General features: G+C 41.6%; 1 protein-coding gene across 5 annotated transcripts in view; it reads left to right on the forward strand.

Moving 5' to 3' along the window:
* The window catches only part of Astn2 (astrotactin 2), an 888,234-nt gene that overhangs the window by 612,518 nt on the left and 250,526 nt on the right, over positions 1-25,190 (forward strand). The gene's annotated exons all lie outside the window — the stretch shown is intronic.

The following is a 25,190-nucleotide window of genomic DNA, read 5'->3' on the forward strand; positions in this document are numbered from 1 at the left end:
GTGCTGTAATCATCTTATTGTTTCTCTCCTCAGCCCCACATCCAAGAATCTTGTATAGTCCTTTGTGTGTGATAAAAAAAGGGAACTCGTGGAGCTTACTGAGTGATCTGTTCAGTCCTCTCCATAATCCTGACAGCAGGCTGGGCTCCTCTTTACCTATAAAGAAACAAAAACTCAGAGAGGAAAAGGATCTTGCCCAAGGTCACACATCCAATAATTGGAATTGGGATGAAAATCCAGGTCCATCTGACACCATCCTCCCAAACAAACACAGGCAGTTTCAACATTCTACCCTAGGCAGGTATTATCTTGCCTGTTTGCAGGAAGTCCTAGTGATGGGTCTGCCTGAAGAAGAAATTCTGGATGTCCTTCAAATGCCATGAGTGGCTATGTGAACAGAAGATGTGTCTGTATCTCCAAATTGCTGTACTCAGAGGCAGGGTTACATTCATTTCCAAAAAGAAAAAGAATCTATCTTATAAATGTATGGCTGATGAGCTGGGGGGAAACTGTGATTGAACAAAATTGCTATCCACAGCCATGAGCATCCAAAATAGCAAAAGTTACTTATTAAACACCTACTGTGTGCCAAGCGCCATGCTAGACACTGCAGAGGCAATAGTGAGTACCATGGTCTCGGGCTCTACCCTCAGTTTGCAGTCCAGGGATGAAGATAGTCATTGAACCCATGATTATTCATGTCCTTAGAGAAGGAGGAAAATTGGCCCCTTCCAGGGGCATTGGACTGAGGTAAAAAGAAAACAGGCTTTGAAATAAGATAATGATAAAATTGAAGCAATTTCCATTCTGCATCACTCTGGGCAAGTGATCCAATGTCTTCATCATTTGTATCATAGGGAGAAAAAATAAATTCCAACTTCATAAAGTTAAAATAATCAAATAAGTCAATATATTTCAAAGAGAGGGCAGCAAACTTTTTCCACAAAGAGCCAACTAGTAAATATTTTGAGCTTTGCAGCCATATGATCTTGCTGTAAATACAATAATTGATTCTGCTATTGCGTATGTAGTAGCTACAGGCAAGATGTAAGTGAACCCATCTCTCCACCCATCCACTTAGTGTGTTGTGAGTGTGTTCCAAAAAATCTTTATTTATAGACACTAAATTTGGAATCTCTGTAATTTTTATATGTCACATAAAGTATTACTCATCTTCTGATTTTAATAACCATTTAGGAATTTTAAAAACATTCTTAGCTTATGGTGTAGACTAAGACAGGATTTGGCCTGCAGACAGTAGTTCACCAACCCCTAATTTAAAATATGGAGCTCACAGAAGATTCTCAATGGATTTGGTTTCATACCTGCTTTTCTCTTCAAGTTGCTGAAGATTTATTGTTTTCATAGCACATAGATTTTATGGTCAGTCATTCAGATTAGCCATCCCAAGGGGCCTGCAAAATAGACTAAAAGAAGAATAGTGTCAAAATCTGTTGAAATTCTTCTAAGAAGGGGGAGAAGGGAGGATGAGGGAGAACAATAGAGGGGGTGAATTTAATTAAGGTATATTGTAAGCACATATGTAAATGTCACAATGTATCCCCTCCGTACAACTATTATAAGAAAAGAAGAAGAAGAAGAAAGAAGAAGAAGAAGAAGAAGAAGAAGAAGAAGAAGAAGAAGAAGAAGAAGAAGAAGAAGAAGAAGAAGAAATAATGAATAGCATCTCCATTTCAGAGGTGGAGAAACTAAAGCACAGAAATTCAGAGAACTTTCCAAGTTCACAGATAATAAGCAGCAAACCTGGGGCTCCCACTATGTAGCATTTTCTATTTCTGGATAGCAGCTACAGAAATGAAGGACAGAATAAAACAATGATGAGACCCAGTATTACTCCTGTAATTAAATCCTGATAACTGATATTTCTGTAAACGCCTGACCTTACATCTTTTGACATACATTGCCACATTTGTTCTTCACTGATACTTCATGAGGTTGGGATTATTGGTTTCTCCTGACTCTCAGGGAGTGAGTAGCCTACAAAGTCACAGAGCTGGTTAAATAACAAAGCTACATCTCCCTGCATGTGCAGGTCTCTGCCAGGGCTCAGGGAACTTTCCTCCCTCCATGTCAGATTGCCTTGAACTGAAATCCCCAACTGCCTGTTTACTCACCTTTATCCCCAATTCATTCTCCATGCAGTAGCCAGGGTGATTTTCTAAAATGCAGGTCTGACCAGATCAGTCCTTTGCTCAAAACTTCCCGATGGCTCTCTTATTTTGCCCAGCCTAAAGTCCAACCTCTTTAGGTGGTGGACAAGATTCCATACAGCTAGACTCATGTCCGTGTTCTACCAGGCATCTTCTGTCACTGCTCCTGGTCCTTGCCTTTCCCGCTATCATCCATTTCTACACAGCAGCTTGTATACCATGAGTTCGCTTGGATTCCTCGTGCCTCCATGACTTTGCACATATCTCCCCTCTATTTGGAATGCTCTTCCAGTTTCTCTTCCAAAACTTTCTAATTCATCCTTGCTTGTCAGAAGAGGTCTGTCACCAACTCCAGGAAGTATTCTTTGAATATCTCTTTCCAGAAAGACTAGGTGGTCCATCTGTCTCTGCTCTTCTCTATCAGGGCCCTCCTTCAGTATCAGGTTGAATCACATGTTTGCCTCCTCAACTAGAAAGTGAGTGCCCATCAACTATGGGTGCTCTGTGAATAAGCATTTAACAATTACATGACTATGTGAAAGAATGAGCTTCCTGTGGACAAGCAGGAGGGCAAAGGATGTCTTACGTATTTGTGTAACCCTAGACCCTTGGCTCATATCTGACACACAGCCTTGGATTCCATAATTGTTTGGTGAATTGATGAGTGGATAGATGCGAGGATGGATGCATGTGCAGGTGGATAGACTGAACAAAATCCACCCAGGGCAGTGCACCAGCCATGAATGAGCAGTGGGCATGGCGGGTGGTGCACAGGTATCTATTTCCCACTGTGCCATAGCAGGAGGCTCCAGGCCAGGCTGCCAGCTCCCAGCCACCCTTCAAGCATCTCTGCACATCTCCTCTTCCCTAAAACTGCTGAGATGCTGCACTTCCCCACCTCCACATGCTCCCCTCCTCCCCTACCCCTGAGAGTAGGTTTGGTGTTCCTACAGATGTTTGTATTCTCTGCAGCTGATGAAAATATTCATTATCTTGTTAGCTGCGGCGGGGAAGGAAGTGCAGATTTGCATTTTCCCAGCTAATCAGGGTGGCACAAGTGGTGCCTGTCACCCAGGCCTGTTCCCCATCACCCCCACCCCTTCTGCAAGAGGTAGAAGTGGGATTCCCCACACTGCAGACTCTATCTCTGTCCCCTCCCTTTTCACAAGGCACAATCTAGAAGGAAAAAGGAACTGGGTATGCTCAGCCTGTCGGCACACACTACTAATTTGCTTCCAGGCATGACTTCTCCATGTGCCTCTTCCTAGCTCAGAATCCTCTCATGGCTCCCAACTCTCCATCAGTCCTGAGCTGCTCAACCTGGCTTTGCCTAAGGTTAGGACCTCACACAGGTTCGGGAAGCTTCATGGTTCACAAAGTGCTTTAAAATCATTAGCTTATTCAATTCTAGCAAGAACACTTTAAGATGTTGTTCTTATTGCTTCAGTTTTTGCACAAATCATTCCCTCAGTATTATTTGGTCACCCACCTGGTATGGGTGTCAGGAGAGCTTGCCCTTCTTTCCTGATCAAAAGCAGTCTTAACCCCCTACAGGCCGACTTGTGTTAGTGGAAGCTGCTGTCCTGGGTTTGACAAAACTTTAGGCTTTCTGTGCAGCCCAGCCCTGGAGAGGTAAGAGGCCTTTGGCTGTGACCTGGGCTTTCATACCTGGACATGGTTAAGGACACACGCCCATGAGGTGTCTGCACAAATGTTCAACAGTGATAGTAACTTCTGTTTTGGTGAGCTCTTAACCCTGTCTCAATGCCTTTCCCATAGACTCAGGGAAGCCTCAGGTGTGGCATTTGTCTTTTTGCACTGAGGAAGAAACCTAGCTCAAGGAATGGACAGAATATCAGACATCAGACAAACATTTAAGTTCCCCACCCAAGGTTATGCAGTCATCCTCTCAGCTATCCCATAGACAAGTATTGAGTGCTTTTATGTTTCAGGTGCCATTTTGGTTAGGAAGACAGATAAGGACCTTACCCTCATAAAATGTACACATTACCATGTGCACAAGGCCGAGAGAAACCAGCACATATTTCTTGTGGTAATAAGTGATAGAAAGAAGAATAAAGCTGGTAAGGAATTGGAAAGTTTCACTTTCTATCAGGCAATCATGGCAGACTTCTTAGAGGAAGTGATGATTCAGGCACAGTACTGAATGAAGTGAAGGAGTGAGCACTATACATGAGGAGAGCAGTAGCATAGCAGATAGAGGGAATGGTGGTCCCCCACAGCTCATTAGCTAACTCAGTGGTTACAAAAGGCACTGGAAGCAGTGAAAAACAGTTCTTATAGCAATGTTACTAGGAGCTGCTTATCCACAGGCAGATCCTTTAGCCTCAGTAAGCATTAGAGCCTGCCCTCCTTTGTAAATTGTGAAAGATTTACTAAGTCTGCTGTGAGATTTAAGGATTTAATGCTGGACATACGACTCGTAAGAGTAACACGGTATCAATTTTCCAACTACATCTGTCATACATTTACCCAGGATAAGGTCCAGGAGAGATATTAAATATACTATGGGAGGTGGGCATGGTTGTGTGTGCCTGTAATCTCAGCACTCAGAAGGCTCAGGCAGGAAGAACTTGAGTTCAAGACCAACCTTGTCTTCATAGCAAGACCCTGCCTCAAAAAAAAAAAAAGGGAAAGAATACAATGGTTTGCGTGTTCAATATGCATTTCCTTCCATGTCCACAGGGCAAGCACAAGGGATGCAGATGTGAGTCAGACAAGGACACTGGTCTCATGAAATGCCCACCCAGGCTCTCAGGCTGTCCACTGACCCTAGAGAAAGCTCAGGGGCCACAGCTGCAATACAGTGCCTATGTGTGAACCAGAAAAATGGAGATCCTCTCTTGTATAGGCACAGAGCTCAGCTTGCAGAGTCTAAATTTCAACCTCCATTTGTCCTCTCAGCCTGAACACAGTCTGCTAAACCATTTGCAGGAGGCCCAAACCTCTTCATGGATTGCACTCTTCTATTGACATTGGCCAAATCATCTCTGGACCTTACTTCTCAGCCTGGGTGTTGCCCAAAGTAGCTCCATCTTACCAATGCTTCCTGAGAGCTGGTGCATGTCTGTCCTATGAGCCCTGAAGCCCTCTGAGCAGGACACCAGCCCCATACATCTCCGGGAGCAGCAGCGTGAACTGAGAGAAGGACCCCAGACCTACAGTGCAGGACATACCTCAAGCTGCTGTTCATCAGATCAGGCCCTCTCTCCTGCTGTGCTCAGCTTCCCATCTTATTCCTATACATACCAAGAGCTGCCAGATTTACTGAGTACTACACACCAGTCACTCTTCTAGAATTTCTACATGTTATCTGTTTTAATCCTCAAGCTACCCATTATGGAGGTGATTTTATTGTCCTCATTTTATAGAGCAGGAAACTGAGGCACAGTGGAAGCATGGGACAAGATTGTGATCTTTGGGGGGTTTTGCAGTTGCTGTCTGTTTCTGATAGACATTCATGTGTACATTTGTTCATCCCCTCATTCAACAGATCCTATTGAACGCCTATCTTTATGCTAGGGACTATGATAGGTGTTACACATGCTTTATCTCATTTAATCCTTAATAAAACGGTAGGATATAACTTTCATCATCTTCGTTACGGAGGAAAGGAAGGCTCAGAAGGGTAGATTCATCCATTGGACCAACATCTTCTGTGTTAAGGACCCTTGTTTGCTAGGGAGATAAGGGGATGTGCTGGAGAGACAGAAACTCTGTGGAAGACAATTTGAAGGACAGTGGGTGATCAGAAAATGAACTCTACATTCTGCCATTTAGGGAGGTTGGCCTCTCCAAGGATGCTTGCCAACTTACACAGCTGGGGGCTCTGGTGACATTGGGTCCCACACACAATGATGCAAACACTAGAAAGACCCATCCTGAGCTATTTCCCCCTTCTACCTAATCCCACCACTGGAACTCTGGGCATGCTTTGTGACCTCCCATGTCTACATGCCCCACGAGGGCCAGGAGCCACCCATGGTTTTAGTAATTAACTTCACACATGCCAAAGAGAGAAACAGCATCACAGATGTGGTTGCAAATTTTAGCTAATTAACCATATGGCCTGGCTTGCTGATGGAGTGGGAAGGCACTCTGGGTAATGCTGGTTTCCTGGTTTCCTAGGGGGAGGGAGGACATTAGGTGTGGTGCCACATTCTCCATATGAGGGCACAAAGACTCAAAGCTTTCCACCACCTGCTCAGAGTCCTTCCATCTGTCTCCTTACTAGGAGCTTCCCTGGGAAAGGAGTTCCCAAACGAGGGAAGGAGGGGGCTGACCTTATGGACAGGAAGCACATTCACCACTTCAGCAGAATGAACTATATGTGAGAGCATTTTTGCTAGGAGGAGAACTTGGAGAGATAGGCTCAGCAAATGTTGCAATGTAGCATAATGGACATCGGAAATATGAATTAAATCAGAGAGTTGTCACTTAACTGTGTGACTTTGGGTAAATGGCTGACCTTCTCTGAAGTTAAAGCCACTCAATCTCTCTGAAGTGCCACATAGCAGAACTGAAATCAACAGAATTAAAGAGAAATAGCTGGTATAAATTCATCCAATCAGGGCCAGAGTTAAACCCCTAGCCAAGGTTTCCATTTTCCTTCAGTGCCTTTGGGAAATAGAAATCAGTTAAGTTACACTCAGAATTTCTATGCAGCCCAGAACAACTTTTGAGAGCAATCATTGTCATTGATGACCTACTTTATTCCAGAAAGGGTATTCTTCATTTTACTTTCTTAAAATCCTCACAACATCTCTAAAAGTGTCGTAATTGGATGCCCATTCACTAATCAAGAGATTGAGTTTTAGATGAAGTAAGTAATGTGTTCAAGATCACACAGACTGACCTGTTTTAGAGCAAGGACTCAAACTTAGTCTTGGCTAATGCCAAAGCTTGTGCTCCCCAGAGTTCCTAGAAGTGTGGGTTGTGTAGTGGGTTGCTCTCACTTGGATGGGAGGTGGTTAAGTGGCTGACTCCTACCTGAGAGCTGGTGGCTATGGAAGAAGAGGATCTGAGACCAAACTAAGCCAAGAATGGTGCTTAGCTGAAAATGTGTGTGGATTAGTTTTGTATAGCTGCTGTAAGGAAACATCACAAATGGTAATTAAAACAACACACATTCTCTCACAGGGCTGGAGCTACAAAACAACTGAGTTTTATTGGGCTAAAATGAAGGTTTTGAGACATTCTCCTTCTGGAGGGTACTGGGGAAAATCCAGTGCTGGTCTCTTCACTGTTACTATTCCTTGACTCATGGCTATATCACTCCAGGCTCTCCTTCCATCTTCACATACCTTTCGTCCCTTCTGTACCCAAAAACATGGGTTTCTCTCTTCTAGAGACATAAAATATGATGACATTTAAGGATTAGCCAGATAATTCAGACTTTAAGACCCTTAACTTAATGTGCCTGGAGAGGTTAGATTAAGGGGTTGTTCTATAGCAAAGTCCCTTTTGCCCTCTAAGCTATCTTTACCAGTTCAGGCTGCCATATAAAAGATGCCACAGACAGGCTGACTCAGACAAAAATTTATTTTCTTACAGTTTTGGAGGCTAAAAGTCCAAGATCAAGGTTTTGGCAGGTTTGGATTTTTCGAAGGTCTCTCTCCCTGACTTGCAGGTACCTGCCTTCTGCAGGTGTGGTCACGTGATTTTTCCTCCATGTATGTGCTTTCCTGGCATTTATGTGTCTGAATTTCTTCTTCTTGTAAAGACACTGGTCAGATTGGGTTAGGGTCCACGTCAACAGTCTCATTTTAATTTAATTACGTCTTTAAATCTCTCTCTCTGAATAGTCACATTCTGAGATTAACAGGTACTGTGAAGACTTTAAACGGTAGGTGATTTTTGTGCGTGTCGGGGGTGGATGTCACAATTCAATCCATAACATAAGCTAACATTCACAGGTTTCAAGAATTTGGACCCAGTTATCTTTGAGGGTCATGATTTGGCCTATCACAGTACCTTTCAATTTAAATGAATCCAAAAGAGCAAGAACAATCGCTGAAGTACCAGGATCTGACATTGAATTTAAAAATCAGAAGCAGGAGCTGGGAATAGGGAGATGAAAAGTAAGATCAGAACTAGGAAGTTCAGAAACAGGATGGGATTGGGCTTTTAAAAAAATCAGTTTAGAATGAAGGCTGTGAATGATGAGTACATGCCCAAGTTCCATTCTGACATGTTATTTCTAGGTCAGAAAGTAGCAGAGGGGTGAAAGACAGGCTGATTTCCAATGTCAAGATTAATGTTCATACTAGCTGGAGAGGTGAGAGTAGAGAAATATTCCTCCCTAGGTAACATGGTTGCAAGGGTTCCAGTTTTTATTAAGCCATCGAACTAAACAGTTTCCAAATGTACTTCCCAACAGAAAAGTCTATATTCTACAACAGGGGCCAGCCAACTTTTTTTCTATAAAAGACCAGATAGTAAACACTTTCTGTTTTGAGGGTCATGTGTACTCTATCACAAGTAATCAGCTCTGCAATTGATACACCAAAGCAGCCATAAAAAAAAAACCAGAAAAATAAATGAGCATGGATGTGTTCCAATAAAACAGTATTTATAAAAACAGACCAGGGAGGCGCATTAACTAGAAGTCTATAGTTTCTTGACTTCTACCCTTTAACAATAGACTTTAATACACCAACTGCCTGAACTACACATATAAGTATTATTTTAATTAGTAGATACTGTATGTTTTGGCTTTTGTTTTGTTTTTAAACAGGATCTCACTACATAGCACAGTCTGGCCTCAAACTCATGAAATGCCTGCCTCAGTCTCCAAAGTGCCAGGATTGCAGTCTTGCACAACCATGCCTAGCTAATATAAATTATATTTAAAGGAGTATTGTGGTTTTAGAAAAATTGAGCAGAAAGTACAGAGTTCTTATATAACTTGTACCCACCACCTCCAGTTTCTCCTATGATTAAGATCTTACATTGATGCTGTATATTCACTACAACTGACTAGCCAAAATTGATATATTATTAACTGAAGTTACAGTTTAACTTTGTGCTGTACATTTGTATGGGTTTTGGCAAATACACAGTGTCATACCATTACAGTTTCTATCCCACTTGTTCATTCCTCCATCCCTCTCTGTGCACTCCTGACAACCACTGATCTTTTTCACTTTTTCTATAACTTTGCTTTTCTCAGAATTTTAGATAGTCAGAACCATATGGTCTGAATTCTTTTCAGACAACCTTAGAAATATGCACTTAAGATTTTTCCATGTCTTTTATGGACAGATAGTACATTTCTTCTTATTGATGAGTATACTCCATTTATAGATAACCATAAGTTGTTTGAAGGACATCTTGATTGCTTCCAAGGATTGTCAAGTATTAATAAGATTCTATAAACATTCTTGTGCAGAGTTTTGTGTAGACATGTTTTCCACTCATTTTGATAAATACCAAGGAAAATAATTACTGAACTGAGTGGTAAGACTGTTAGCTTTGTAAGAAATTGCCAAACTATCTTCCAAAGTATCTGTACCATTTTACATTCTGACCAGCACTGAACTCTTCCTGTTTCTCAAAAGCTTTGCAGACATTTGGTGTTGTTTGTGTTTTGAGTGTAACCATTTATTTTAATTTAATTTTTTTTTTTGGCAGTACTGGGATCAAACCCAGGACTGCACATGCTAGGCAAGTAGTCTGCCACTAAATAAACTACATCCTCAGCCCTGATGTTTGAAGTTCAGCAGTTCTAATAGTTTTGTAGTGGCGTTTCATGTGATATGTGCATATATTTACATGCTCATTTTCCATCTGTGTATCTTGTTGAGTGAGGTGTCTGTTCATCTCTTTTGCTCACTTTTGTAACTGAGCTTTTTATTTTCTTAGTGCTGCATTTTTAGCATTCATTGTATATTTTTGATTGGAGTCCTTTACCAGATATATGTTTTGAAAATAGTCCCAGTCTGTGGCATGTCTGTTCTTAACAGTTGTTTTTTCACAGAGCTGAAATTTTTAACTTTAATGAAGTTTAACTGATCAATTGTTTTTATATAGATCATGCTAAAAATAGCATTTCCAAGGTTACCAAGATTTTCTACTATATTATCTTATAGGAGTTTAGTGGTTTCATTTTTCTACATTAGGTCTATGATAATTTTGAATTTATTTTTTACGAAAAGTAGGTCTACATCTATAGTCTTTTTCTTTTTTTCCCTTTTTGTTTTTGCACACAGATGTCTAGTTATTCCAGCTCTATTTATTGAGAAGATTATCTTTCTCCATTAAATTGCCTTTGCTCCTTTGTCAAGACAACTTTCAGTTGGCTAAATTTGTGTGAGTCTATTTTGGGGCTTTTTTTTTTTTCAGATTTTGCATTTTTAATTTATTTATTTATTTTTATTCATATGTGCATACAATGTTTGGGTCATTTCTCCCCCCTTCCCCCACCCCCTCCCTTACCCTCCTGCCCCCTCTCTCTCCCCCAACCCCCTCGATACACAGCAGAAACTATTTTGCCTTTATCTCTAATTTTGTTGAAGAGAGAATATAAGCAATAATAGGAAGGACCAAGGGTTTTTCCTAGTTGAGATAAGGATAGCTATACAGGGAGTTGACTCGCATTGATTTCCTGTGCTTGTATGTTACTTTCTAGGTTAATTCTTCTTGATTTAACCTTTTCTGTAGTTCCTGGTCCCCTTCTCTTATTGGCCTCAGTTGCTTTAAAGTATCTGCTTTAGTTTCTCTGCATTGAAGGCAACAAATGCTATCTAGTTTTCTGGGTGTCTTACCTATCCTCATACCCCCCTTGTGTGCTCTCGCTTTATCATGTGATCAAAGTCCAATCCCCTTGTTGTGTTTGCCCTTGATCTAATGTCTGCATATGAGGGAGAACATATGATTTTTGGTCTTTTGGGCCAGGCTAACCTCACTCAGAATGATGTTCTCCAATTCCATCCATTTATATTTTGGGGCTTTTTATTCTATTCCATTGATCTATTTTTCTATTATTTCACCAATATCACACTGTCTTGATTACTGTAGCTTTGTAATAAGTCTCAAAGTCAGGTAATATTAGGCCTCTGGCTTTGTTTTCTTCTTAATGCTGTGTTGGTCTTTTGCCTTTCCATTTAAACTTAGAATGAGTTTGTAACTTCTACAAAATACATTACTGGAATCCGGAGGTGTAGCTCAGTGGTTACAGTGCTTGACTAGCATGTGTGAGACTCTGTTTAATTCCCAGCCATGAATGAATGAATGAATGAATAACTTACTGGCATTTTGATTGGGATTGCACTGAACCTACAGGTCAAGTTGGGAAGAACTGACATTTTAACAACCTTGAATATGAGCATTCTCCATTTTTTAAATCATTGATCTCTTTCTTCAGAGTTTCATAGTTTTCCTCATATTGATCTTGTATTTTGTTAGATTTATACTCAAGTATTTCATATGTTTGATGCTAATATAAACTGTGCTGTATTTTTAATTCTAAATGCCAATTGTTCATTGCTGGCATGTAGGAAAGCAGTTGGCTTTTGTATATGAACCTGTACCCCATAACCTTGCCATAAACACTTACTAGTTCCAGAAGATTTTTATTTTTGTTGATTATTTGGAATTTTTGCTGCACATTATTTTTTGAAAACATAAACCACATTCATGCTAAAATAATAATAAATAGTTAATATTTATGGAGCACATAGTATGAGAGTCAGGTGCTATGCCAAATGTATCATCTCATTAATTCAGTGAAGGCGCTGCAACACTGGCACAGCTATTTTGTTCCTATTACAAATAAGGAAATGAGTCTTAGTAAGGATGGCAACTTGTCCAAAGTTGTAAGAGCCAGAAGCAGACTTTTAACTTGGTCCTTCTTATCAGTAAATAAAATAACCATATTAATAGTACCACCATACAGTCAAATACACACGTAGATTCTTTACATTCATTGTTCCTTTTAATCCTCATATTGATCCTATAAAAAGTGGGTCTTATTATGATCTTTATCTTACAAATAAAGTGACTGAGGCTCCTGAAATTATAAACTAGCTCAGGCTCACACAGCTTAAGATCCTGTCTTGGTGGGTGCGGGTGGGGTTATTACAAACAAACCTAAGGCTCAGCATGATCATATGTTTGCAGGTGACGGCATCACCAGTACCCATCAAGGTGGGAAGCTAGATATAGGGTCTTCAAAACTGAATTCAATTACGTTTTATGTCCAATTTGAAAAGACCAAAAATTGTGTTCATTACTTGGATTCTTGTTTTTCCATATCCTTTTTTTTTTTTTAAGACTTGGCATCCCTTGTTTTTTAAGGAGCACTTTAAAAAATTTCCAGCTGTCCTATAGCAATCTGCACCATCACCTTGGTTATGAAGCAAACCGGTTAATGTTCACAGGAACTGGGTTCTGGAATTGGCTGCAGCTGATGTCTGTCGGAACTGAGCAAGAGGAGATGTGAGACCTGGTTGGGCTCCTCATTAGCACAGTGTTGCAGAAAGCATGTGCAAATATTGCTGCCTTTCTACTGCCTTTGGGTGTTTTCTTTCACTGTTGCTAATGACTAATAAAAAAGAGAGAGAGAGAAAGAGGAGAGAGAGTGTGTGAACAAGAAAGCAATTGCTATTAGATTTTCTTCTACTACAGCAGGTTTCTCATTTTGCAAATCTCATTAGAGGTGACTATATGGAAAGACTTCCAAGGTGCCCCAGGGAGAAATGGGAAAGACAAAAAGGGAAAAGAAACTTTTAGAGATATGACCCCAGCCACAGATTCACACCAGAACCAGCTGTCCTTAAGCCATGTTTTCTGATTCCAAAGTCTACCTTATGGTTTGATTTTAAGTATGAAGATAAAAGAAAATTCTTCTTCCTTTGTAACTATTATCAGGAATGAATTGATGCTGTATGGTTAGTTAAAGTGTGGCTTTGATTTTTCTCTTGTCTGTCTGTTGCTTTAAGTTAGAAATTTTGAAACATTTCTTTCCTTTAATTTGCAGTCCAATCTACTAGAGGTTCAATTGCACAAACATTTTTCGAACATGTAATGTGTGCAGATGCTTTGATAGGAGCTGGGTAAAGAGAAAGAGGACACAGTTAGTCTCTGCTCCAAAATTCAGGGAAATAAATACACCCATAGCAATTTTAGTAGGGGGAGGGGTTTTCCATTTATGGTGCTGGGGGTAGTTCCGTTAGCATTAACAACTCTGCCAGAGGCTGTGGGAGAAGTATGTGGTTAAGAAAGAATCAAATTTACCAGGAAAAAAACCAAAAAACAAAAAACAGTCTCCCATGATGTAAATAAAGGAACCCCAAATTAGTAGCTGCATGTTCTCTGTTCTTTTTATTGTTCTATCATGTGACTCAGAAAACTGTGTATGCTATCTGGGTAGGAAAAGGGTTTGAGGTCCATTCCAGTTCTAAAATTTATATTTTTCTTATTCAATCACAAGCTTTTTAAGAATGTTAAATTAAAATTTGCTAGAGTGGTACATTCCTCAGCAGCAATAGCTACCATTTATTGAGAGCCTCCTTTTTCAGGCCTTATGTTAAGCAATTTAGTTTATGGGCTCTTTTTATTTTTATAGCAAGTATGTGAGGCAAGGATTAGTATTATTCCATTTTTTTTTTCTGATGAGGAAACAGAAGCTCAGGAAATCTTCAGTGTTCTGTTCAACCAAAGCTAACTAGGGAATGTGATACGGAACCAGGATACAAATCCAGTGTGTTTAACTGCAAAGCATGCTTAATAAAAAGAGAGAGAGAAGACACAAAGTGTCCCATGAGAACAGAGCTTGGGAACTTCCCTTTTGCCCCCTGTGTTGGAGCCATTTGGGGACACTTGTGTTCAGCAAAGAAATGAACCCTCAGAGACAGGAAATGACTTGCTCAAGACCACACATCAAGAGAGTAGCAGAACTTGACAGAGCAGTGACATCCTGACTGCCTGCCCACAGCACAACTGAGTCACATGAATACTGATGATAATGTACTAGGATTCTCAAGGATACAGGTGCCCTGGTTCTTGGTTTTAAATGCTTTTATACACCAACTATGCATGTGATTTTATGTTACATCCTGGATAGCAATATGAATGGGGTCCAGGCCCTGCCTTGTGGAGAGCATAGTAAAATAGTAATGTGAGATACAGGATTCCTGAGAACAGAAAATGCCTTAAATGCCAGGGATGAAGATTCTAACTGAACTTGATATTGGCTTCTGCCCTTGCGTGTGATAAGGAAGCAATTGGATCCTTCAAGAATTGGGAGATGTAACCCAGGGATGGGGCTAGAGCCAGCTTGCTGTACTAGAGGCACCCCTCCATGCAAAGGCTCATTGTCCCCTGGAAACAGGGAACTCTTCCCTCAGATCCTATATACCTAGGTAAGGAGGCAGGCTTTAATTTTGAATGTCTGGCTGCATATGAGCTGTGTGATCTGAGGCAAGGCTAATTTTCTTCTGTGCATTTCACTTATAGCATCTGAAAAAAAAGAAATAATGACAGTACTTTACTGAAATAAATAAAAGAAAGAAAGAAATGCAGAGGTTGGACACAGCAATGTCAAACTCTAAAGTTTCATGTATCAGGACCTTCTATTTCTTCCCCTGAGAAATAGAAGGAAAAGCCCTGTGGATGCTCCAGAGGCCAAGGTAACAGCAACTTGGCTCGTTCTTGGTATTATGACAGGACAAGGAGTTCCGGTGCTGACACACACAGGCGAGGAGATGGAGGGCGAAGTGGCTGAGGAGAAGAAAATGTTTCTCTAGCCTGCAGTTTCTTTCAATTTCAGGGATCACAATTACCAGGGCAGGAGTTAGTAACGGCCATGCCTGGAATGCTTAAGTGAGTTTGGTGCCAGGGTGGAAGCAGTTTTGCATTTAGAGAGGGAAGGCATAGGTGATAACTCAGGCTTAAGTGTGTGTGTGTGTGTGTGTGTGTGTGTGTGTGTGTGTGTGTCCATGTGAGAGAGGAAGAAGATAGGTGTACCATATTTGGAGAGATATGGTTGGAGAGCTAGTTAGAGGAGAGGAATGGGTGCCTCTATTAAAGTGATCTCACTATCTCATTTCTCTGAGCCCCAGTTCCTTTATTTCCATCATGGAGATAATAATAACATACCTCACAAGATTGCAGAGAAAGTTGGAAACAAAGTCTACAGATCACCTAACACATGGCATGCATTCTAAGTAAGGCAGTTACTGGTATTAATGTCAGCTTCCATCTGGGACATTCAATCAGCCCTGGTATTTTCAACAAGTCAACCTTTACTTTTTAGCATTTCATTTATGAGCAAAATTAAACATTCACTAGCATATTTTTGCATAGTTTTTAGGAACATGGAGTATACTATTCAAAGTCTATCTTTCAAGCTCTGTGCATTTAAAATTTTAATGTTTCTGCTCCCTTACTTAAAAAAAAATTAGAATAAGAGTACTTACCACTTTGGTTTGTTGTGCATGTGAAATGAGATGACATGTGCAAGCCTGTAGAATAATGTCTAGCACATTGTAAGCAATCAATAGATATTAGCATTAAAAATGATACTTGTTATTCTGTGTGATTCCCTAAATATCTATGGAAGAAAGACCCTGAAAAAGGCAATACCCATGCCCCATGGGAGGGAGATTGATGTGCCACAGCTACAACAGATTATCTTTCCTACACTTCAGTTCAGCTGAAGCATTCATTCATTCACTGAATAAGCACTTATGGAGTCCCTAGTGCATGTATCAGCCACTAAGTCAGGGCTGAATGTGCAGCAGTGAATAAGGCAGACAGGGTCCTTACCCTCAAGAACTCATGGTCCAGTGAGGTACCCAGGAACCAGACAGTTAGCATCCAGTATTAAAATGCTAGCAGAGGGGCAGAATGGGCACTGTGGAAACAGAGGGATGGGGCATTTAACCCCCAAATAAAAGGAGAGGCAGTGACAAATTCATCTTGGAAGAAGGCAAAAAATCAGACGTGTCTTGAAAATGAAGGAGGGAGGCAAAAGATAAGGTCAGAATGTGTGGTGTGTAAAGGACTTGATTTGCCTTGCTACCTTTGAAGATGGAGGAAGAAAACCAGGCAATGTGGGCAGCCTCAAAGAGCTAGAGATTGAAAAGAAATTGAATACTCTCTAGGGTCTAGAAAAAAATTCAGTCTTGTTGATACCTTGATTTTAACTCAGAAATCCATGTCAGATTTCTGAACCACAGAACTTCAAGACAGTAAGTTTATAAAGTTTTAAGCCACTAAGTTTAGGGTGATTTGTTATGGTAGCAGTAGAACAGTAATACATGGAATCCAATGATATTTCTAAGTTAGGATCAACATTTTAAAAAATCCTTAAGGCTACTTGATGGTTAACAAATTGGAGGGACAATGCTGAATGCAGAGAACATAATTACCAGGCTGTTGTAGTCCCCAGGAGAAGGGATGGTGGCCTCAACCAGAGCAGACAGTGCTATGTCTGTTCCAGACCCTGAATTCAGATAGTGGGGAGAAAAAGAGCTCTGAGCCAAATAGATCCTAGGACAGAGAACCACATCATCTGAGATGGGAGACCGACATGCAGAGAACAATCACCTCTTGCAAGGTGTTGTGATCTTGAAATCAGAGCCAGAGTCAAATGTTGTGAAAGCAGGACATGCTTCCAAGGAAGTTGCCCAGGGACTGCTTCCTGGGAAAAATGACATTGTGAATTTTGTCTGGGAAGCTCTCAAGAGGATTCAGAAGAGGTTACAGAGAAGAATCAAGCACAGCACCTGCTTTGAAGGAGTTCCCAGTTCAGAGAACTTTACCTGCTAGACAGGTAAAGTAGTCATTCTTACCCTGTTTAGAACATGCAAGTGGAACAGGCGTTACTTGAAAATCAAGATTATGGACTGGACACCAGTCTTGGCTCTGCAAACAAACCAGCCTGGGAGTCACTTTTCTGTCCTGTCTCTGTCTTTTATCCTGTCAAATGGTAACAGTGGGCTCATCTGCTGTGATTAGGATGGCTCCATACTTGTGGATCACTGTACAGTCAGTGAGGCAACTTTGCAGCCCTGATCCTTGAAGCAGTCTGGAAAGAAGCATCCAAGGGCAGCCCTTACAGGAGAAATGGCAGCCTTGACAGCCTCCATTTGGGAAGTGGCTGAGTTTGAATGAAATTCTGGGACCAGGGATCTTTCTTGAGACCTGGTCATCTTCTTACAAGTCTCATCAATAGCATTTAACTGAGATGGACTGACATCAGAGGCAGAACATGTTCAAGGACTCCAGTGGCAGACCACTACACACTGCTCTGTTCTCTGGCCATGGTCAATAAACACAGGCATATGCAGAGGGCTGTTGTGTTTCCCAATAAGGGAAGATTGTGGAAACAGCTCAGGGGCACAGGCTTGACTGTCTGGGTTCAGAACTTCCTGTGGATCTCATGATTCATGATTCCTTCTTCTACTCCCTATGACATGCAGATGGTAATAGAAATCAGCAGCTTCTACTTCCTGAGATAGCAAATCTGTGCTTCTTCTCTGTATTCTGCTGTACAGTTATTTCATTCTTATCTGGATTGCTCATAACTGGTCTCCCTCCTTCATTATTTGTTTCCAGTCCATCTTACACACAGTAGCCTGCTCCAATCTGATGCTTTCCTGCTGAAAACAATACAGTGGGTCTTCTGGCCCTCAAGATAAAGCCTGCATTCTAAAAGATCACATAGAAGACCATAAAACCTGACCCCTGCCTTCCTGTCTGCAGACCAATCCATGATTTTCACTCAGTGCTTTAGCATCTAAAATCTTATCATCCTCCAGTTTTCAGAATGTGCCTTGTGAGTCACCCCCCCCCACACACACACACGTACACATGCACCCCTCTTTGGGCTTTTCCACATGCTGTTATATCTGTTCCCTCATCTAATTTCTTTGCCCTCTCCCTGGATTATCCCTACTAATCCATCCAGACTCACCTCTTCCAGGAAGGCTTCCATAATTCCCTGGTCTGTAGTAGGTGTTCCTTCTCTGTTCTCCTGTAAACCTCCACCTTTTGTCACTCTAACCTATAATCATCGTAGTCAAGGTCTCAATATTTTTCCACTACAACTCAATATGCAAATAACTGTAGTCTTCTTAAATTTCTACAACACATATAATCATTTCCTCAAGTTTCCATTTCATTCATATCAAAAAGCATTTCCATTTGTTGATTAAGGAAATAAACATTTTATCTAGGGTGAATAGTCCATTCAAAGTTGAACTCCCCACCAGCCACATCTGTCTCTTAGCATAGTCTTCCCACCCTCCCACTTAGCTTCATGATGCAGGCAGGTGTTGGTAGGGGAAGGTCTCTGGAACAGACTGATCCTAGGATCCTTGTTGATGTTCACTGTATGGTTTCTTGTTGGTGCTTGGCTCTGAGCCCATACACTGGTATCTCTTATGGTATGGGGAACTTGAGCAATCTTTTAAGAGGGCAATATATGTTGTAACCCATTGCCAAAGTCTAGTCATTAAGTCTTTGCACCCTAAAACTCCATGTTCCAATCTTAGCCTCTTCCAACATCTCTGCTTACATTGGAACAGAGGAATTATGCCAATAAGGCTTGACAGCTTTATCCCGTTTATCCCATAGGTGCAGAACTTGGGGGGCATAATCTGCTTCTGGTGATTCTCATAGAAGTTCCCATTGGCTTTTTGAATGAATGGCGCTTACAAACTACCCAGAGTATTCCGTGGCTCTGGGGGAGCAAACCCCATTGTCCCTGCTCACTTGTCCCAAGAATTTTTCAAAATCCTCTGTTTGTATCTTAAGCATTTTTTGACATCATCTCACATCATCATCTCATCTGGTGGAAGGGTTCATTTCCAAAAGGGCAGAAGAAGGGTCATCTAGACACTCATCTGAACTCTTAGCCTCTTGACCTTCCTCTTCAGCCATTCCTTGAAGCACTAGTGGCAGAAAAAAGAGCTTTTCTATTTCCTTTTCCTGTCTGGTGGGAACTCCCCTGAAGGCATTGCCTGCACCATCTACATATTAAAATAAATGCAATGATCTGAGTTGGCCAGACCTGGCTTTTGATATTAAAAAGGAAACTGCCTGGCTTGGGACAATACAAAGTCAACTTTGAGATGCAAAGGTGAGTAGTGAACCTCTTCTCTTCTAGGTGATATCTGTTCTTCTACCAAAGAGATGAATTGCCATTGATTTAGTGTATGGGATGTCATAGTAGGTATGATTTCTGGGGAATGAAAAATGCTTCATTTTAACATTTTCAAAAACATTTGCTTTGCACACTGTGCACACATACGTAGGCAGCATTAATGCAAGAGCGTGTCTCCTATAAGCCTATAACTGGAGGACAGGAATTTAAAAAAAAAAGAAAATTGTATTTCCAGTGCCTCAAATGTAATAGTAAAGATTGCTGAATAAATTGATGAGTGAATGAAAGTTTGAGGGCTTGATCCAAGAACTTCAGCTAAGATCCACCATTAAGAAATAGATCATTTTTTGTTTCCTACCATTGAGGGGGAAAAATATAGATCACAGTGCTGGGTGTGGTGGTGTATGCCTATATCTCAGAGCTCAGGAGGCTGAGACAGGAGGATGATGACTTTGAGGTCAGCCTGGGGTACCTAAAGAGACCCAATCTCATTAAAAAAAAAAAAAAGGTAGATCATAGATCATAGGGGAGCAGAATTTCTAACTGTTCCTCAAGAAGGGCAGCCAGCATTTCAGGGTGGCTGTGTTAGCCAAGCCAGTGTTAGCATCAGTTTAATCACCATTGGACCCAATAGTCCTCAGCACCTACAGAATAGCTGCTGAATCACATCCAGTGCCCCCCAGCCTGGGTTGGGACAGGCATTTTGCATTAGCCCCATCCTCAACCATTCTCAGTTCCTAAGAAGAGGAATGGCTTTCTTCAGATCTTATAGCCAGGCATGACAGAGCAAGATGGGAACACAGGGCCTTGTTTTCACAAGATCTCAGCCAAAGTCATCCCTCTCACTTGGCAAAAAGGCATAAATCAGTTGGAGGTGAGGGATGTGGCAAGTTTAAAAGGAGAGCAACCATCCTCATCAGCATTGAGAGTTTGATGAGGTCCTTTTCTTGGAGGCTTCTGGAAAGCTTGTGAAGAGCCACAGAGGTAGGCAGAGAGTTTGAGATCTTCCCTGCAAACTGAAAAGCTCCCAGACCTGGCTTCCTAGTCTTCTCCCAAGTAAGAAAAGGCTGCAGACTGTGATGGCTAGCTCCAGGGTGATTTACTTTCCTGAAATACCTCAATTTAAATGCTAATTTCCCCAGAACTGAGGGTGATGACTCTAGCATGCAGGCTGCTGTGTATTAATGTATCCCAAACACTTACACATATTCTTAAAAGAGGGCAGGAGGGAGAGAGGAAAGGCCTGGAGAAGAGGAGGGTGCTTGTTGCTCTTGTCAGCATGGCTGATCAGAAGGAAGTAGATATTACGTGGGCATTCCAAGTAGAAATGCTTTGTAGGATTTATGCTACTTAAAGGTGATATGCAGGTGACACTAGAGGACAGAGGCCTGTCCCTTGCCTCTACACATGGTTCAGCAGATGCTAGGTGGTACATACTGTGAGCCTGGCACTGTGCTAGACTCTGAGACTGTTGAAGAGATTGAGAACTTATGTGGGATTCAGGAAAAGAAACTATCATTAATTAAAGGTATCCTTACATAAATCCTCCCAACACCTTGAAACTGAACTCATGGTTCCCATTTTGCAGATGAACTCTCTAAGACTCAGAACTTAAATGCCTACCCCCACTGCATGCCAGCCAGAATTGGATCTGTATCCATATGACTTTTAAGCCCACGCATATTTCACCACCAGATCCCACTACTTGGTGAATCTGATTGCAAGCATGATAAATGAGAGAAAATGTGTAGGAAGGATTTATTCCAACTAGTAAAAAAGTGGACTGGTGTCACGGAGGAAGTGGTTTTTCAACAGGTTCTCTTCCCAACCCTCAGGCCACCCCTGCACCTTCATCTGAATGCATAGTGAGACTTGTCCCACCCCTGCTTAGGAAGGTCATCTTTTCCTATCTGGTACACTAGCTGAGAGCCCCAGCCCCTTCTCTTTAACCTTCATAGTCAGGGGGTATGTGCCCTTAGGAATTAAGTCAAAGAGATTAGGATTTTGAAGCTTCTTGTGGAAAAGCTAGAATTTTTTTTTTTATCAGAATCTTCAACATCCCTCAGACCCTGAAGCATTCTGTGTCCCTGTGGCAAAATATTCGAAAGGGTTCTGTCAAAACATGTAGGTCGTGCACATATCGCCATCCCTTCCATATTTCCTTTCTCACTTTTCCTCAGTTTTACTAAATTTGCAGATGGACCCTAGAGTTGCTGTAGTATATTGCACAGGCAGAGTTTTGGTCCACATGGAGCTCAGAATCTAGCCAGAGAAAGAGGAGCCAAATAAGGTTTCCCATGAGTAGGTCTAAGGATAGAATCTGTGAATTTCTTCCTCAAAGAGCAGGCTCCTAAAAGAGTGTGGAACAGAACTGATTTAGGGAACTTTCTCAAAGGCAGTGAGAAGTGCTGTGTGGTCAGAATGAGAGAATTGGAATGATTGTCCAGATGCTTTTCCTCTGAGGAGGGAAAAGCTACCTAGAAGAAGGGCAAATCCTAGGAAAGCCCTGTGTAGGGCCAAGCGTGCCCCATAAGAGGAACTTAAGGACTGTCCATGCAGCTGGGGGACAGTGGCCCAAATAGGCAACAGGAGTAGACAGAGGCTTCATTGTAGGGGAACTTGTAGACCATAATACAGCATTTAGATTCTCTGGTGATCTTCATGAATGGGTGTAGCTCCTCTAATTTCCCACTACTGCATACCTAGTGCCCAGAATAGTCCCTGAGTTAGTGTATATTTGTGGGATGAATGGCACCTCTTGTTCCCAGAGTCCCCAGGACCCAGGATCTACTATCTCAAAAATTTGATGAGTTTTTGGTTGAATAAATCAATATTATTTTGCATGAAAATTAATGAGTTGTTTCCATCTAATGTCAACTAAGATTTAACTGTTTTTGTTGATGAACTTTGAGAGATGTTTGTATAAACAAACAGTGGCCCTGTTGCTAATTTGAAACAAAATATATTCATTTAGACAACAAACACAGACAATCATACAGCCAAACCCATCTGCAGGAAAATATACTCTGTTGTAGTGGTGAACACGAGCACTGGCTGGTCTTGTGTTTGAACAAGTCAGCTTTTCCCAAGGTCAAGAGCACACACATTGGCTATAATCATGGGATATGTGTTTACTGAAAACAGGCACCAAGCTAAGAGCTGGATGGGCTAGAAGATAGTCACAGCCACTGCTATTTCCTATCTGTGGTCCTCAGACAAGTTCCTTTACCTCTCTACACATCTGTTTTTTCATCTATAAAATGGCAATAATAATAATACCTGTCTTACAGAATTCTTGTGAGGTTAAGATCACACACACACACACACACACAAACACACACACACATCTTGACCCACTTACCATAAGTATAGGTGTTGATCAACAAATACAATCAACAAATCTTAGTAATCATTATTCATTCTTCTCATACAATTATGGTTAATTACCTAACAGGTTTTACAATATACTCATACAAACACATACATCTGGATAAACTAACTAGATCACAGATATTATTAAAAAATATTACATATTCTCCCCATCCTCGTATTATTAGGATTAATTATGTGCCTAGTAGTTTCTACTAAACACACACACACACACACACACACACACACACACACACACACACACACACGAGAGATAGGACAATCAGAATTCGGTTTTTGATGGCCTGAGTTTAACCCAGCACTCTTTCCGTCTCCTTGTTCACCTTCCCCATGTGTGGGATAGTCCATTGCTCCCTGGTCTTCCCTCTGAGACTCTCTGCCCAGCTGAACTTTCCTAGTGTCTACTTTTCCCATCCCTGGTTTTTTTTTTTTTTTTTTTTGCCTCCACAGAGCTGACTGATACAAAGGCCCCCAGCGCCCTCTGCCGGCAGAGGCCACACAGCACTGTGGCCATCACGCAGGCAGCTGCTTTCTTCTCATTCAATGCTTCATCCTCACCTGCCTCTCTCCCTCCCCGTCTGCTAACTCCATCCCTTCCATTCTCTCCTTCCCTCATGTGCTTCTTTAAGTCCTTCTCTGATTCGTGAAACTCAGAGGGAAACCCTTAATCCAAGAAGAAGGGGCTCTATGAGTCAGGATCTTGTCTCCTGAGCTTGTTAACTGTGTCTCCTCCCATTGTCCATTTGTGTCATAGTTTCCTACAGAGTTAAGAATGCCTCCCAGAAGGCATAGTGATTGGAGGAGAAGGACTTAGAGACAGAGAGAGTGGCATTGTCTTCCCTCCTCTGCAGTTATAAAAACCTTCCCAGAGAGAATTTGAAATGCAACCCCTCAGGTGGTAAAGAGAAGAGTTAAATTTGCCCCTAGATCCTCTTTACCGAATGCACTCAGTGTGTAAGTGCACAGAAATCACATCTAACAGAGCCTCCTTCTCCCAATTACTTAAATGGGAATTATAATTGTGCTCACCTCATGAGCACATGGCCTGAGGATTGCTGAGGTCACCTTGAGAACAGAGCCCCTATGTTCAGTCAGACTGAGAGGAGCCACGGGCCCCTTCTCTCAGCTGCAGGCTGTCTGGGCTCAAGGCATCCATGGACAATGTGACACTTCCAGCTTTGATAGCTGTGTCTGTCCTAGGCAGGGCTTTCAACCCTGCACCTAAGCAGTGATGAGGAGTCAGGGAATTGGGGCCAGACTACCTAGGACCTCCCACTTGCCAGTTGTGTAGCCTTAAGTAGTTACAAAACTTCTTTGTGCTTCAGCTTTTCAGTCTTTAAACTGGGATCTTAATGACGTCTACTTCACAGGGCAGAGTGAAGACAATGTAACGTACTTGCAACTGTACCTCATGCACAGTGAGCGCTAAAGAAAGTTATTTTCACTACTCTGCTCTGGCAGGCTGAGTAGTTTTTAAGATCCACATTTTACAGATGAGAAATTCAAGTTGCTTTGTTCCAGGTCACTCAGCTAGCATGAGGTGCAGGCAGCCCTGGAGCCAAGTGTTCACAGCCATCACTGCATCCTCACACCCCCAAAACAAGTGTTTGGGGTCTCATAGGAAGGGATTCTTCACAGTAGCATTCAGCTAATCCAGAATTCCTGATAGAAGGCCCCACTCACTCTTCTGTATAGCTAATTTGTATCCTCCCGACCAGGTTGGGAAGATGGAGAAGACAAGGAGAAAATCTGATACCTCTCTTTATCTGTAGCACCCAGCTGAGGGCTCTTCCTTCAGTGTATGCCCAGTACATGCTAGTTGACTGGGTTGGGTCTGGAACACCCCTCCATCTCATTATACCCTTGAAGGAAGACCTGTAGCAACAGAGGCCAGACCTGGGTTCAAATCCTATTCCTGTTAACTCAGAATCTCATTGTTACTTACCTGTAATTTAAACATAATAACATCTATTTTGTGGGGTTACTGTGAAGGTTAAATGATAAAGCATATGTAAAGGGCTTAACTAGATCCTAGCAAATTACAAGTACGCAATAAATAATAGCGATGATACAGATGGTGGAGATACTAGTGACGTTCAATACAGTGATAATGTCACCTCATTTGAACTCAAACATAGAGAGCATATTCACTAAATGAATGAATTGACAATGAGCTTCAAAGGTGCCTGGGGGGAAGAGTGTGAGGATATGGAGTCTACAGTAAGGTGACACAGGCCACCAGACACTTTAATAGTTGCTTTTGAACTGCCTGAGGTCTAGGCTTCAAAAGCATTGCTTCGCCATCATGGATTTTTGATTTTGTCTTTCTGATTTTCATTTCAAGGTTGCCCATTCCAGGTGGCAGAATGAAGGGATAAACATCTCTTCCCATTGTTCTTTTCCTCCCCCTCCTTCTCCCTCTCCTGATTATAATTAGTGTCTCTTACTCTGAGAAACTCTGAATATGAAATGGCCCTAAAAGTCAAGCTCACTATAGA

Source organism: Castor canadensis, chromosome 13 (assembly GCF_047511655.1).
Source record: "Castor canadensis chromosome 13, mCasCan1.hap1v2, whole genome shotgun sequence".
Taxonomy (NCBI): domain Eukaryota; kingdom Metazoa; phylum Chordata; class Mammalia; order Rodentia; family Castoridae; genus Castor; species Castor canadensis.